The sequence below is a fragment of the Cebus imitator genome, unplaced genomic scaffold (assembly GCF_001604975.1).
Source record: "Cebus imitator isolate Cc_AM_T3 unplaced genomic scaffold, Cebus_imitator-1.0 Scaffold261, whole genome shotgun sequence".
Classification (NCBI taxonomy): domain Eukaryota; kingdom Metazoa; phylum Chordata; class Mammalia; order Primates; family Cebidae; genus Cebus; species Cebus imitator.
In genome coordinates this window covers 7231994-7246555 of record NW_016107576.1, presented here as the reverse complement: position 1 = coordinate 7246555, position 14562 = coordinate 7231994, and the positions used below count along the sequence as shown (strand labels likewise).

Here is a 14562-nt window from a genome sequence, read left to right as displayed (position 1 = left end):
AAAAAAAAAAAAAAAAAAAAGAAAAATGCGTTCAGGCCATGATGAGGAGGCAAGGGTCACACAGTCTTCACCATACACTCCTCCTATTAGACTTCAGGCACAACTGACCAGCATTAACATTAAAACAGAGATCTTAAGACTTTTTGTGCCAAAGAGACACCAAATCCCAGCCTGAATTTAGTATAGCATCGCATGAAAGATAGCAGGCCCTGAAAGACATCAAAGTATTTTACCCTAAAATAGATTTATTTGGCACATTTCAAAATGGCCCTGCAAATCTGTCTCTTGTGGGAAAAATCTACATTCTGTAGAGAATCCCCTTTCTTTTCTAGGTCTTTTCCTTGATCCAGGAGAGAATTAACTAAGTGTCTGGCACTTGTTTTTAAGTCTGATAAGGAACATTCACAATGTATTATCTTTGAAGTCTGCTACATGGAGGCTTCATCTGCACAGTAAGAACCTTGGTCTCCATAGCCCCTTATCTGAACCTGGACACTCCCTTCTGTTGATTCTAGGTCTTAACTCTTTCAACTAATTGTCAATAGAAACATCTTTGAATTCACCTATAACCTGGAAGCCTCCCCAACACCACTGCCTTCAAGTTGTCCCACCATTCTGGGACGAACTAATGTACATCTTACAGCTATTGATTGATAGCTTATTTCTCCCAAAAATGTATTAAACCAAGCTGTAGCCTGACCGCCTTGGGCACATGTCATCAGGACATCCTGAGGGTGTCACAGGTATGTCCTTAACTTTGGCAAAGTAAACCTCTAAATTGATTGAGACTTGCCTCAGATACTTTTTGGTTTACAAGGGTGAGGTGAGTCATGGGGCAGTTTTATTGAGACAGAGAATTTGGTGGTTTTGGGGTTCCAAAATCCATCAAGACTGGCCTCTGCAGACATGGCAACCCTCTTCTAGGTTTTGGGTGAAAGCAGTCCTTCCTGGTGGAAAATAATTTCAACAGTAGCAAATTGTTGCTTAACATGGAAAAAAAAAAAAAAGCCTCTGTCTCAGGAAGATACAATGTCATTATTTCCAACACCATCCTCAGCAGGGACCTAGTAAAATTACATGGTGCAACAGCGTCATCAAGTGGCCAAGAAGGAAAATAACAACACCTGAAAAAACGTTTTCCAAAAGTGAAATTCTGGTGGAAGTGCTTGAAGGATCATCATGTGCAGTGCGCTGGTTCTCCTCTTTGGCCTAGTAGGCACAGACAAACTCCACATTTTCAACTCATGACTTTCACAGATCATTCTTTAGCCTTTTCCCAGGAGGCAGAGCGCAGCCTCAGGTCAGGGTCGCCTGGCTTGTCCTCTGTGTGCAGCGCCCTTTCCTCAGCCCCTCTGACATGTAGTGTCCACGTCACCCGGGTACTGGCTGAGAGGCCGCCTCCTCTGGAAACTCTTCTCTACTCACTCCATCTACAGGTATTGATCGACTTACGACCTATGCAACTTACGACCATTCGACTTTATGACCACAATGTTTTGCAAATATTAAACCAGTTGTACTGGTAATGCAGTGTTTTACTTAAACCTGACGAATGTAAAAATAAGAAACAAAATGGTGTAGAGATGATACAAATGGCATAAAATGAACAAAGAAAATTATGATATATAACAATAATGAAAGAAAATTATGATAAAATATGACAAAGATTTTTATAACATCATTTCACAGTACTGTACATATAGCCTACTCAACTTACGACCAAATCGTGTTACGACTGGTCTGTCGGAACCAATCGTGGTCGTAAGGCGAGCACTTGCTGTACAGTAGCCACTGCACTCCACACGTCACTCTCTACAAGACACAAATTTAATTTTTCTTCATAGCCCTTTTCACACAGAAAACACCTTCTTTATTCCTCTGTTTACTTGTATATTTCCTGCCTTTCCCACACCGTCATGCCCTAGGATGAAATTTGATGAGAGTAGGGTCTTATCTGCCTTCCTCACTGCCATGTGCCTCCATTACGAACAGCGGTAGGAGTACAGCCTCTAGTAAGACACGTCCTGCTTGGATGAATGGATAAACGGGAGGAAAGAAGGAGGAGAGAAACAAAGGCCCTACCAGGAGGCTCCAGTGACAGTCTCCATTAACAACTTCGGGACCAACATCTTAGTTCCCCCTTCTATTTTTAAGATTCAGTGACATTGAATGCAAAGAGAGTTCATATTATCAACTCTTATTTAGAGTGCTCTGGCAATCAGTTAATCTGGCTTCAAAAAACCCGCAAAACTTTTACTAAGTTGCAGAGTTACTCCAGGTATTGCACGTAGGTTGTGCCTTCCTTCAAAATCCCTCTAGCCTCATAAAGCTGCTATGGACACAAGAAATCTCTAAGTGACTCTTCCCTGTGTAAGTTAGGAGCACTTGGGTTAAAATACAGAGCAGCTCCAGCAACATAAAAAAGAGAATGAACATTTGCCTACAGAACATGGCAGTTTCCTGGAATCAAAGGGCTCTCTGCAGTATCTGCTCATGTTTTACATCTGTGGGTTGATCTTGAAAATGTGGGCTTATCGGTATATCTTGCCAACAATGGGCATTCACTTAAATAAAATCAAAACCTGCAGGCGGAGTTGCCAGAACTGGCATTTTGTAGGGGCTTTTCTCTCTAAAACTAAACTTATGCTACTGTTGAGGTTGGATTGTGTTCTCATCCACATATAAATGGCTTTGGCAGGTCACAGTTGAGGTGACATTGCTAAGGAAATCTGCAGTGTCTCCTCAAATTGTCATGCCACTATCTTCAAAGACAGGCAGGTAGTCTATAGCAACTGTGTGGAAGCCCTCCAGCTTCTGCTTAGATCCCCAGCTACTGCTTCGGATAATTAGATGGGAAAACTTGCCCTCTGAGGAGGGAAAGGATGATGGAGGTTTTCGGCAGTGAATTGCATGGCAAATCGGGGCAAGAACTCCCTTACAAAGTGTCTAGTAACCGAGAGGAAACTCGTTTAGACTTCCTGCCACGCAGGTCTTCAGAAAAGACTTGGGAAAAGCCATGTAAACTTGCAAAGATGATATTTATAGCTCCAGGCCGGAGAAATACCCTTTTATCTAGTGACAGCCATGCTGGCTACACTAGATAAATTACAATGAGTAATTTACAATGAGTGCTTACAATGAGTAATTTACAATGAGTGCTTACAATGAGTGTAAGCACTCATGAATTGCTTTTCAGCTTGCATCCAACGTTATAACAACAGCCTACCCCCCACCACAACTAAACATGAACTGTGAATACATCTCACCTTCATATCACAGTTCAGCTATTCTTAGCATTCATTCTTTTACTCATTAAACATGTGCTAAGCCCACGCTAATGCTTCTCTCCCACTGTGCCTGGGCAGGAGGCAGTCTGAAATGATGCCCTGCCCTCCAGGTCTGAAGGAGGCGAGGCACAAGGAGGAGTAAGGCTGAAAAAGAAGATTCAAAGCACAGCAGGTAAGAGCTTCACCAACTACTTGCTATGTGCGCTCGGCCAGTGACTTAAACTCCCTGAGCCTCAGTTTCCTCACTTGTAAAGTAGAGGTGATAGTAGAACCCACCACTTAGAGATGCTACAATCTATGCAAATTCTTCAGGATCTAGCGACACAAGTGTGATCACTTAGGGAAATGAAATATTTTCTCCCAAAATCTATTTTTGAAATAATTTGAGATGGCTGTTCAGAGAGCCGGCAAACAGAACTCTCCCTGCAAAGCTGTATTCTGTGGGGGGAGACTTGCATCTGTAGAGAGTCTGCACTGATGCAGCCAGGTTTTCTCTGAGGTCTCCCCTTGTCCTTTTCTGGCTCTAGGAAAGATACATTGAGAGGCTGACACCTTTAAGGGTCTTAAAAAATGATTTACCATCTACCCCCTCTGAGGACAGCTACTTGTGAAGTTTCATCTACTTAATAAGCCTACCTATGCTATTATTTTTATTTAATTTCAATTTTTATTTTAGATTCAGGGGATGTAGCATGATTGAATCCATCACCCAGGTGGTGAGCATAGTTCCCAATAGATCATTTTCAAACCTTGTCCCTCTCCCTTCCTCTCCCTTGCAAAGTCCCCAGTGTCTGTTGTTCCCATTTTTACGTCCACGAGTGCCCGATGTTTAGCTCACACTTAGAGGTGAGAACATGCAGTATTTGGTTTTCTGTTCCTACATAGATAAGCTTAGGATAAGGGCCTCCAGCTGCATCCATGCTGCTGCAAAGAACATGAATTTAGTCTTTTTTATGGCTGTGTAGTATTCTATGGTATACATGTACCACACATAAATCCACAAATGTAGATTTCTTTATCCAATCCATTGTTGATGACAAGTCCCCATGTTTTCTGAGCTTCAAGATGGCATGTAAGCTTCTGAACCCCTTTGGGGGTAGGAGTCCTTACTCTGTGTTTCTCCCCCCATGTGCACATTAATACATATTTACGCCTTTTCTCTAATTAATCTGACTTTTGTGAGTTGATTTGTTTTCTTTGCAAACCCTTTGATATGGTACAGCTGTGTCCCCACCCAAATCTCATCTTGAATTTCCGGGTGTTGTGGGAGGGACACAGTGGGAGGTAATTGAATCACTTGGACAAGTCTTTCCCATGCTATTCTCATGATAGTTAATAAGTCTCACAAGATCTGACAGTTTTAAAAACAAGAGTTTTTCTGTGCAAGCTCTCTCTTTGCCTGCTGCCATCCATGTAAGACGTAACTTGCTCCTTCTTACCTTCCACCATGATTGTGAGGCTTCCCCAGCCATGTTGAACTGTAAGTCCAATTAAATCTCTATCTTTTGTAAATTGCCCAGTCTCAGGTATGTCTTTATCAGCAGCATGAAAATAAACTAATACAGTACATTGGTACCAGTACATTAGGTCACTGCTGAGAAGATACCTGAATATTTTTGAAGCAACTTTGGAACTGGGTAACAGGCAGAGGTTAGAACAGTTTGAAGGGCTCAGAAGAGGACAGGAAAATGTGGGAAAGTTTAGAACTTCCAAGAGAATTGTTGAACGGCTTTGACAAAAATGTTGATCATGATATGAACAATAAGTTCAAGGTTTAAGTGGTCTCAGATGGAGATGAGGAACTTATTGGAAACTGAAGCAAAGGTGACTCTTGCTATATTTTAGCAAAGAGACTGGCAGCATTTTGCCCCACCCTAGAGATTTTTGGAACTTTGAACTTGAGAGAGATGATTTAGCATATCTGGAGGAAGGAATTTCTAAGGAGCAAAGCATTCAAGAGGTGACTTTGGTGCTGTTAAAGGCATTCAGTTTCAAAAGGGACATAGAGCATAAAAGTTTGGAAAATTTGTAACCTGATGATGCAATAAAAAAGAAAATCTTATTTTCTGAGGGGAAATTCAAGCCAGCTGCAGCAATTTGCATAAGGAGTAGCCAAATGTTAATCCCCAAGACAACAGGGAAAATCCCCAAGACAACAGAGGCCCCTCCCATCACAGGCCTGGAGGCCTAGGAGGAAACAGTGGTCTCATGGGATGGGCCTAGGGTCCCTATGCTTTATGAAGCCTAGGGACTTGGTGATTTATGTCCCAGCAGCTCCAGCTGTGGCTGAAAGGGGTCAACGAAGAGCTTGGGTCGTGGTTTCAGAGGCTTCAAGCCTTGGCAGCTGTCAATACTTGAGGTTTGGGAACCTCTGCCTGGGTTTCGGAGAATGTATGCAAATGCCTAGATGTCCAGTCAGAAGTTTGTTGCACGGGCAGGGCCCTCATGGAGAATCCCATGGCAGTGTAGAAAGAAAATATGGGATCAGAGTTTTTACTGGGGCACAGCCTAGTAGAGCTGTGAGAAGAGGGCCACTAACCTCCAGACCCTGGAATGGTAGATCCATTGATAGCTTACAATGTGCTCCTGGAGAAGCCAAAGACACTCAACACCAGCCTGTGAAAGCAGCTGGGAGGGTGGCTGTACCCTGCAAAGCCACAGAGGCAGAGCTGCCCAAGGCCATGTGAGAACACCCCTTGCATCAGTGTGACCTCGATGTGAGACATGGAGTCAAAGATAATTTTGAAGCTTTAAGATTTGACTGCCCTGCTGTATTTTGGACTTGCATGGACCTATAGCCCCTTTGTTTTGGCCGTTTTTTCCCATTTAGAATGGCTGTATTTACTCAATGCCTGTACCCATATTGTTTCTAGGAAGTAACTAACTTGCTTCTGATTTTACAGACTCATGGGCAGAAAAGACTTGCCTTTTCTCAGATGAGACTTTGGACTGTGGACTTTTGAGTTAATGCTGAAATGAGTAAAGACTTTCGGGGACTGCTGGGAAGGCATGACTGGTTTTGAAATGTGAGGACATGAGATTTGGGAGGGCCCAAGGGTGGGATGATATGGCTTGGCTGTGTCCCCACCCAAATCTCATCATGAATTTCCAGGTGTTGTGGGAGGGACCAGGTGAGAGGTAATTGAATCATGGGGGCAAGTCTTTCTCATGCTGTTCTCATGACAGTGAATAACTCTCACGAGATCTGATGGTTTTAAAAATGGGAATTTTTCTGTACAGGCTCTCTCTTTGCCTGCTGCCATCTGTGTAAGACATAACTTGCTCTTTCTTGCCTTCCACCCTGATTGTGAGGCTTCCCCAGCCATGTGGAACTGTAAGTCCAATTAAGCCTCTATCTTTTGTAAATTGCCCAGTCTTGGGTATGTCTATTTCAGCAGTGTGAAAATTGACCAATACACCTTCAGAAGGGGAGTTTTCCTCTTGGCCCCTAATAAACCGGAACTTCAAGGATTCAGCGGGGAAGGGGAATATTTCCAGGCACCTATGGTTACAGAGCTGGTGAGAAAATTCACAAAGGCTTTGTGGAGGCCTGGCACTTTGGGTGAATCACTTCCTAGCTCCAGGACTCAACTTTCCTTATTATTTAATTGTGGAAGTTGGATTAAAGTTGATTCCATCCAGCTCTTACTTTCTATTGTTTGACCTGAGTCATAAAAAATAAGATTTGGACTTGCAGAGATAAAAGAGAAAAGCATATTCTCAGAAAAGACTCGCAGAGATTATTCTTTAATTAGAAACATCACCCTTGTTGATAACCATCTACAGAACATTTAATTCCGCAGTTGCTTCCTGAGCATATGCCCAGGAGAGATGTTCAAAATACTTAACAGCCAGGCATGGGCCCCAATGGCCTAAGGAATGGATGCTGGCCAAGGTGTTGGGGCAGGGTCTAGAGACCTCTGCTGGGCCAGTGTTACCTAACAGGGGATCTTGAAGAGGTCCCAGGATAGGAGCAGGGTGGCCAGGACAGGAGTGGGGAGGATTACCATGGTAGTTCAGTGCAGTGACCAGTTACCAATCAACACGTGAATACTCACACTCCAGTGTATCAAAGCTGAGTACAATTCAGTCCTTTCCACAGAGTCTCTTAAGCAAGCAATGCCCCCATGAGCTGGTAAGTTAATCAGTGGGAATGACAGTGAGTGACAAGGCCCAGTGGAGGCAGCCAGCCTGCAAGAGGCAGGAAATTGGCTCCATCCAAGCTGCCAGGGAGGTGAGATCAGGCACAGTCTTCCTCTCAGGGGACATTCCTAACACAGACACTGCTCAGGGGAAAGGGACAGACATTTTCCTCTGTGCAGAGTCAAGCAGCAGGCCGATTACCAGGGGCAGCCACTACAAATGTAAATGCAGAGTGGGAAGTGGAGGCAAGGCCGAGTGAGCGCTGGCAGGTATAGGGTGATGGGCCTCCTGTGTCAGGAATCTCACAACCCCCACTGGGGAGGGGTGTAATATGATAACAACAGTCAGAAGTGACATTGGCCATAAACCTCCAACACCTGTCAGCTGAAACCTGGCCCCTATCAAGTCCAACATAGACGCCCTGGGCCTGATGCTGTGTTAATACATTATCCAAATGCACTCTCTCATTTGATCACAAAACCCCTCTATGAGGAAGGTACTTTATTTTTATTATTTTTATTTTTTTTTGATTGAGATGGAGCTTCACTCTTGTCAACCAGGCTGGAGTGCAATGACACAATTTCGGCTCACTGGAACTTCTGCCTCCTGGGTTCAAGTGATTCTCCCGCCTCAGCCTCCCAAGTAGCTAGGATTACAGATGCCCTCCACCATGCCCAGCTAATTTTTGTATTTTTAGTAGAGATGGGGTTTCATCATCTTGGCCAGGCTGGTCTGGAACTCCTGACCTCAGGTGATCCACTGACCTCGGCCTCCCAAAGTGCTGGGATTACAGGCATGAGCCATCGCGCCTGGCTAAGGAAGGAACTTTATTATTCTCATATTAGAGAAGAAGAAACCAGGACTTTGAAGGGTTGTGTATCTTGCCAAAATTTGCAAAGCAGGTTAGCAGCTGAGCCAGAGCTTTCTCTAGGGCCTGACTGACCCCGGGGTCTAGTCCTTAACCATGATGCTGAGTTACCTTCTTAAACTTAAACAGTTAACACGCAACTGAAAGCTCACCTACCCACGTGCTGGCTGACAAATTCCAGGTCCTTCAGGCAGCATGAATACTTCATCCTTGAAAATTTTTCTGGACCCTTAAATCAAACAAATGAACATACAGTCCTCTTGCCCATGGAAGACACCACCAGCCTTCCCAATAAGGAAAATTACTGGGATGCTATTTTGACATACTAAGAGTTTTTCCCCCAAAATTTCATCCATCTCATTCCTTTCCCCCTTTCCAACCATCAGGCCATTTCTTGTTAACTGCATGGGAGAAAGCATGGAAGAATAAGAAAGAGCAAGGAAGCTGAAGCAGGCCCTGCTGATGCTGCGCCCATGCCCCTTCAGGCCTCGTCACTTCTGGGCATCCCTGTGCAATGCCCAGCTGCCGTGTCTGCACTCCTTTATCTCAGAGCGTTCTCCTCCCGGACCCAAGGGAGGCCAAAGTTCCAGAGAAACAACTCTAGGAGTAACTCTCATCTGACAACTAATGCAAGCTGGTGGATAAATACCCCAGCTCCCTCACCTGTCAGGTGAGATAACTTGGAGGCTTGTATTCCCTTATTTGTAGAACAATGTTCTAAATTATTTTCAAGTTTTAGATCTCAGGGGTGCATGCACAGATGTATTACATGGGTATACTGCTTGATGCTGAGGTTTGGGCTTCTAGTGATCCCGTCATGCAAATAGTGGACAGAGCACTCAATACGTACTTTTCCAGCCCTTGTCTCCCTTCCTTCCTCGTCAGTGTCTGTCATTCTCTTTGTGTTCCTGTGTCCCCAGTGCTCACCTCCCACTTATATGCAGTATTTGGTTTTCTGTTTCTGCCTTAATTCTCTTAGGACAATGGCCTCCAGCTGCACCCATGTCACTGGACAGAAAATGGTTTTGTTCTTTTTCATGGCTGCAGGAGGCGTGTATTCTATGCTAGCTCTCAGAACTCTCCAGCAGGATTGAGCCCCAGACATACACAGTGGTTACTGGTTTGATGATACACATTTTGCTGGCTGCTTTCTCTCCCCTTCCCTGCTTCTCTACTGGCACTTTCTGGAACCAAATCCCAAATAAACTACTTGCACTGAAACCTTCTTCTTCAAGTCTGCTCCTAGGGGGAAGCCAGCCTAAGGCAGAACTCAATTCTTCATGTTAAGTCTTAATGCTTAAGCCCCAATGAACTCAAAGCACAGAATAATAATGATCAGAAATAACAGCGTTTCCTTTTCTGAACTAGAAAAGATTCCTTGATTTTGGAGCCAAGAAAGCCAGGATGCCAGGACCTTCAGACTTCCTGAGAAAGTGATGCTTGTACTCTGTCACCACCTCCCCGACCCCCTGTTCTGAGCCAAGTAGGGAGAGAAACAGAAACCCCAGGGAGTTTGGGGGTCTCCAAGAGAAAAGTCACCTGGGCTGTCCTCTCTAGTGGGAGCCAGGGAGAGCCCAGGAAACTTGGAAAAAAAAAAAAAAAACAAGCTGCCTGGGAAGTCTAGGATGACCACACTGGGCATCCTCATGGAGAGCTGATGAGCACAAGAACTCCATAACCACAGAGGCTCAGGAGCAGGGCACCCTCCGGCCCTGCTCCCCATCTGCCCCAGGTAGGGCAAGAGGGCCAGACAGGTCACACGTCTCGTACCCTGGAGAGGACACCTGTGTGCCCGCCTCATACCTCAGCTGCACTCCTGAGTTTGCAGTGGTTTTGATCATCATCAGACTGACAGCATCCTGCCCATGTGCCCACTGAGCTCCTTTCCTTTTCTGCACCAAGGCTTCCCCAACACTGCCAGCAGGGGAGGAGACAGGCAGGCAGGAACCCAGCCACAGGAACATAGGAGCAGTAGAGAAGTGTGAGGGAGGCGTCCCACCCTCCAGACAACCTTCCACCAATGGGAAGGAAAGCGGCTGGGAATGTTGACCTCACACGAACAACTCCAAGAGGCCTTCACCATAGTCTTCAGAGCATCCTGGTTGGACGGAGCTCCAGCTGTCCCCAGCATGACCAACTCAATAACACACCATGTTCTGATCCTTCCCAGTGTCACTCATTTCCTGGGGTCAGCTCCCAAATAAACCACCTTCACACAAGTTCTTACCTCAGGTCTGCTTTCAAGGGAACCCAGGGTAAACACATGCTCAGCAGTCACCAAGTAGACAAGGATGATGGGGAGGACCTGTGCCCCCCACACCACAGAAGCCCCTCAGAACTAGATGCAACCTCTTTGAAATTGCAAAAACTCTCATCAGCTGGAATTTCCATAGCCCCTAAGAATGAAGGTTCACAAAAGAAATTAAGTTCAGCTATTAAAAAAAACAAAACAAAACAGGCAGAGTTGGCTGGATACAATGGCTTAGGCCTATAATCCCAGCACTTTGGGAGGCCGAGGCGGGCAAATCACCTGAGGTCGGAAGTTCGAGACCAGCCTGACCAATATGGAGAAACCCCGTTTTTACTAAAAATATGAAAAAACTAGCCAGGCATGGTGGTGCATGTCTGTAATCCCACCTACTAGGGAGGCTGAGGCAGAAGAATCACTTGAACCCTGGAGGTAGCCGTTGCAGTGAGCTGAGATCATGCCATTGCACTCCAGCCTGGGCAGTAAGAGTGAAACTCTGTCTCAAAAATAAAAAAATAAAAAAAAGACAGAGTTGCATTTTTTGAACACACAGAAACATTGCCTGTGATCCAAGGATGAGATAAGAAAGCAAGAAAGCGGGGTGCTCATGTTCCTCTGTCCCTGCAGGCCAGGTGGACAGGCTTCATGGAAAACTGAGGTGCTGCCGTAACTCTTTTTTCACAAGTGAGCATGACCCTGATGAGATGGGCAGCCCGAGACTACACGTAGACAGTTCTGGATAGAAAAGGCTTTGGTGAAGCAGGCAAGTCAAAGGGCGTTGCTACTTCCGCAATGTAAAAAGCCAACCAGGTGCTCCATTTCTCTTGGGTCATGTCCAGAGTCCACAGCATGAGCTTGTCTCGGGAACCCCCATTCCACACATAAGGGGTCAGGAGTGCCTGGGTTATGTTCCTGAGTAGCTGGGACCACAGGTACACGCCACCATGCCAGGGTAATTATTCTATTTTTTGTAGAGATGGAGTCTCCCTGTGTTGCCCAGGCTGGTCTGAACTACTGGGCTCAAGCAATCCTCGTGCCTCAGCCTCCCAAAGTGCTGGGATTATAGGCATGAACCACAGCACCTGGCCTTTGCCTGCATCCTTGAAGACATTGTTAAGCCACCGACTTAATTCTGTCATTTCGTTACATCTGACTGTCTTGTTATAGGACCATAAGCTCTGTTTTTGAAGTTTTTTTGTCGAGATTTCAGTTTTATCTGTGATCAAATAAGTGAAAAATGACATTTTAAGTAAATTGAGCTTTTGTTACTACTAGAGTTTTCAGAAACTAAGTATTAAGCACAAATATATGCCATTTCAATCTTCAAGAATGAAATACACTACGAAAATTCAGTAATCTGGCATCTCTTGCCTGGGAGAATGCTGGATTACTGGGTTTTCCAGTTCAGCAAAAGATACTGTCTTGATTGTACCAAACACCCTAATTTCACAGTTATAAATTTAAAGAAAAAACAAAATCTGCTACATACTTGAATACAAATTCCCAATTTTCATGGAAAGTTTTCCATATAAATTATAATCTACATAGTTCTAGTTAAAGTCCTAAAAGTTTAATTATTCTTTAATGTAAAAAAATTATTTTAATATAAAGGACATTCAATCACTAAAAACGTTACTTTAAAACAACTTTGAAGCCTGTGGCTAAACCAATCATTTGAATTGCTCTTCCTGGCACATCCTAGCCAAAAGCCAGGATCACAAAGGTTGATTAAGACAAGACTTTGACCCAAAGTTGTCACAGGAGTAGCTGAGGCTGAAGCGGTAGACGATGTTCAGGTCACTGGGCTTTGGCTCCGCCATAACAATCTGGGTGGCCTTAACCTCTCTGAGCTGACTGTGTATTTGCAAAATGGTCTTGTTAGCACTACCTCAGCTACAGGAGAGAGAGAGAGAATGCACAGAAGATGCAAAGTGCTCAGTAGTTGCATGGCCAACAGTGAGCGCACAGCCCATAGTGAACACAATTGTTTTCTAACCATCTCTCCATCCATCCCCTGCGGGCCCTTCCTTTTCCTCCTCCAGTAACCATTCCTTCCTCCCTTCCTGAGTACACATACCTAATTACGTCTAACATCTTCCTGATGGTCTCTAGACATTTCCTGTGTTTAAGTTTCCTCTCTAATAACACTAGAATCACCCAGGGCAAAGCTCATTGCTATCCCCTGCCTCCAACGTCCTCCATAGCACCTCGCTCAGTGCCACACGTGCAAAATCTGCCTGGATAAATTCTCCCCTGACTCCTTCCCAGGTGGACGTGGGGGAATGGGATGTGGGAGAGCTTGAAGGGAAGACATTTCTTTCTTCTGCGTAACAGTCAGTTACTGTGTCTGTATGAATTCTCCTTGGGGTGGTTTCCAAGGTACACTCCAGCAAACTACAGAATGAATCCAATCAGCCATAAGAAAGAACGAAACCATGCCCTTTGCAGCAACATGGATGTGGCTGGAGGCCATTATCCTAAGCAAACTAACACAGGAACGGAAAACCAAATGCCACATGTTCTCAATTATAAGTGGGAGCTAAACATTGTGTACCCATGGACATAAAGATGAAAACAATAAACACTAGGAACTCCAAAAAAGGGGATGGAGAGAAGGGGTTAAGGGTTGGATGCAAAGCTCAATATTTGGGTGACGGATACACTAGAAGCCCAATCCCCACCAATATGCAATATACCCACGTAACAAACATGCACATACACATGTACGTCCTGAATCTAAAATGAAAAATGAAATGCATTCTTGCAATTCAACAACAAAGATGGTGCCCTTTTCTGCCTTCTCACCATGTCTCATAGGTCCAGCTATGTGGCTGCATCTGCGGAGGGAAAGTCCCCGAGGCTTCCTGAAGACCCTTGAACTCTGGCTGTAAACAGAGTCTGTAGCTGAAATGTCAACAGGGCTGCCTGTCAGGCTCCAATGCCAGGCTGCTGGGGGTGGCAACTGGCCTCTTCAGAGCTCAGGACTCAAAAAGAAAGGTAGAAGGATCGTCTTCTCCTTACATGTCCAGAAAGTCCAGAAATACATTCATAACCCAATACAAGCCAGTGTGACTCAATGTTGGGGGTTTGGTCCAGAGAAACATTCATCTTCTGTGACCTGGAGCTTGCAGAGGTCACCACATGGAGAGAGGCAGCCTGTGAATAAAGCCAGAATGCAGGAAGCACAGGAAAGAGAAAGAACCAAAATAGCACTGGACTTCCTGGAGTTTTCAGGTAGGTTTGCAATCAGATTCCCTTTCATGTTTATTTTTCTTTTCAATTTCAACTTTTGTTTCAGATACAGGGAGGATGTGTGCAAGGAATACTGCATGATCCTGAGGTTTGGGTATGGATCCCATCATGCAGGTAGTGAACGTAGTACCCAATATGTAGCCTTCCAAACTATGAGTTGTGCAGGATCCCTTGGTGTAGGTCAGAAAACCGGCTCCACTGCAGGGCTGCCTGTACCAGGCCCTGTTCACCTTCATAACTTCTACAAAGTATCACCTTCAAGATTTATAAGGTCAGGATGAATTTATTTCCTATCAGTTACACTACTTAAAGCACTGTTTTTGTATTATGGCTACTGTGTCAAGATAAAGCACAGGTGAAATCTTTTTGCAAACCAGCTTCCCTCCCCAACATGCTGTTCTCATAACCGTGCATGCTCAGCAATGCTTAACTCACTGATTTCATGAACTCGCTGGAAGAATAAGAGGATTAGTAAGAGATTAGTTTAGACATCTTGAATCTCTGTAGGGGGGAAAAAAAAAAGTACTCCTTCTTTAAGCTCCTGAAGATCCAGCATTTGGAGAGGGAGAGAAAAGCCAAATATCTGGCCAACGCTTTGTTTCACTAACATTTTTGGCTTCCAATATGCAAGAAAAAAGCTTTTACAAATGTTAGGCTAATTGTTAAACGTGTTTTGAACTGTCCAATTCAAAAGCAGTCTTCAGAGAATCATTTTTTTTTTTTTTTTTTTTTCAATTCTAAATGGTATTTTTGGGTTTTCTCAA

At 44.5% G+C, this 14562-nt stretch overlaps 1 long non-coding RNA gene across 1 annotated transcript in view; it reads right to left on the bottom strand.

Moving 5' to 3' along the window:
* LOC108283546 overlaps nucleotides 1-6692 on the bottom strand; it is a 15440-nt gene extending 8748 nt beyond the window's left edge. The window contains exons 1-2 of the long non-coding RNA XR_001816881.1: nucleotides 6526-6692; nucleotides 3234-3238 (exon numbers count right to left, since the gene is read on the bottom strand). This is a non-coding gene — a long non-coding RNA (uncharacterized LOC108283546). The remainder of the gene's footprint in view (nucleotides 1-3233; nucleotides 3239-6525) is intronic.
* Between the last annotated feature and the right edge of the window lie 7870 nt (nucleotides 6693-14562).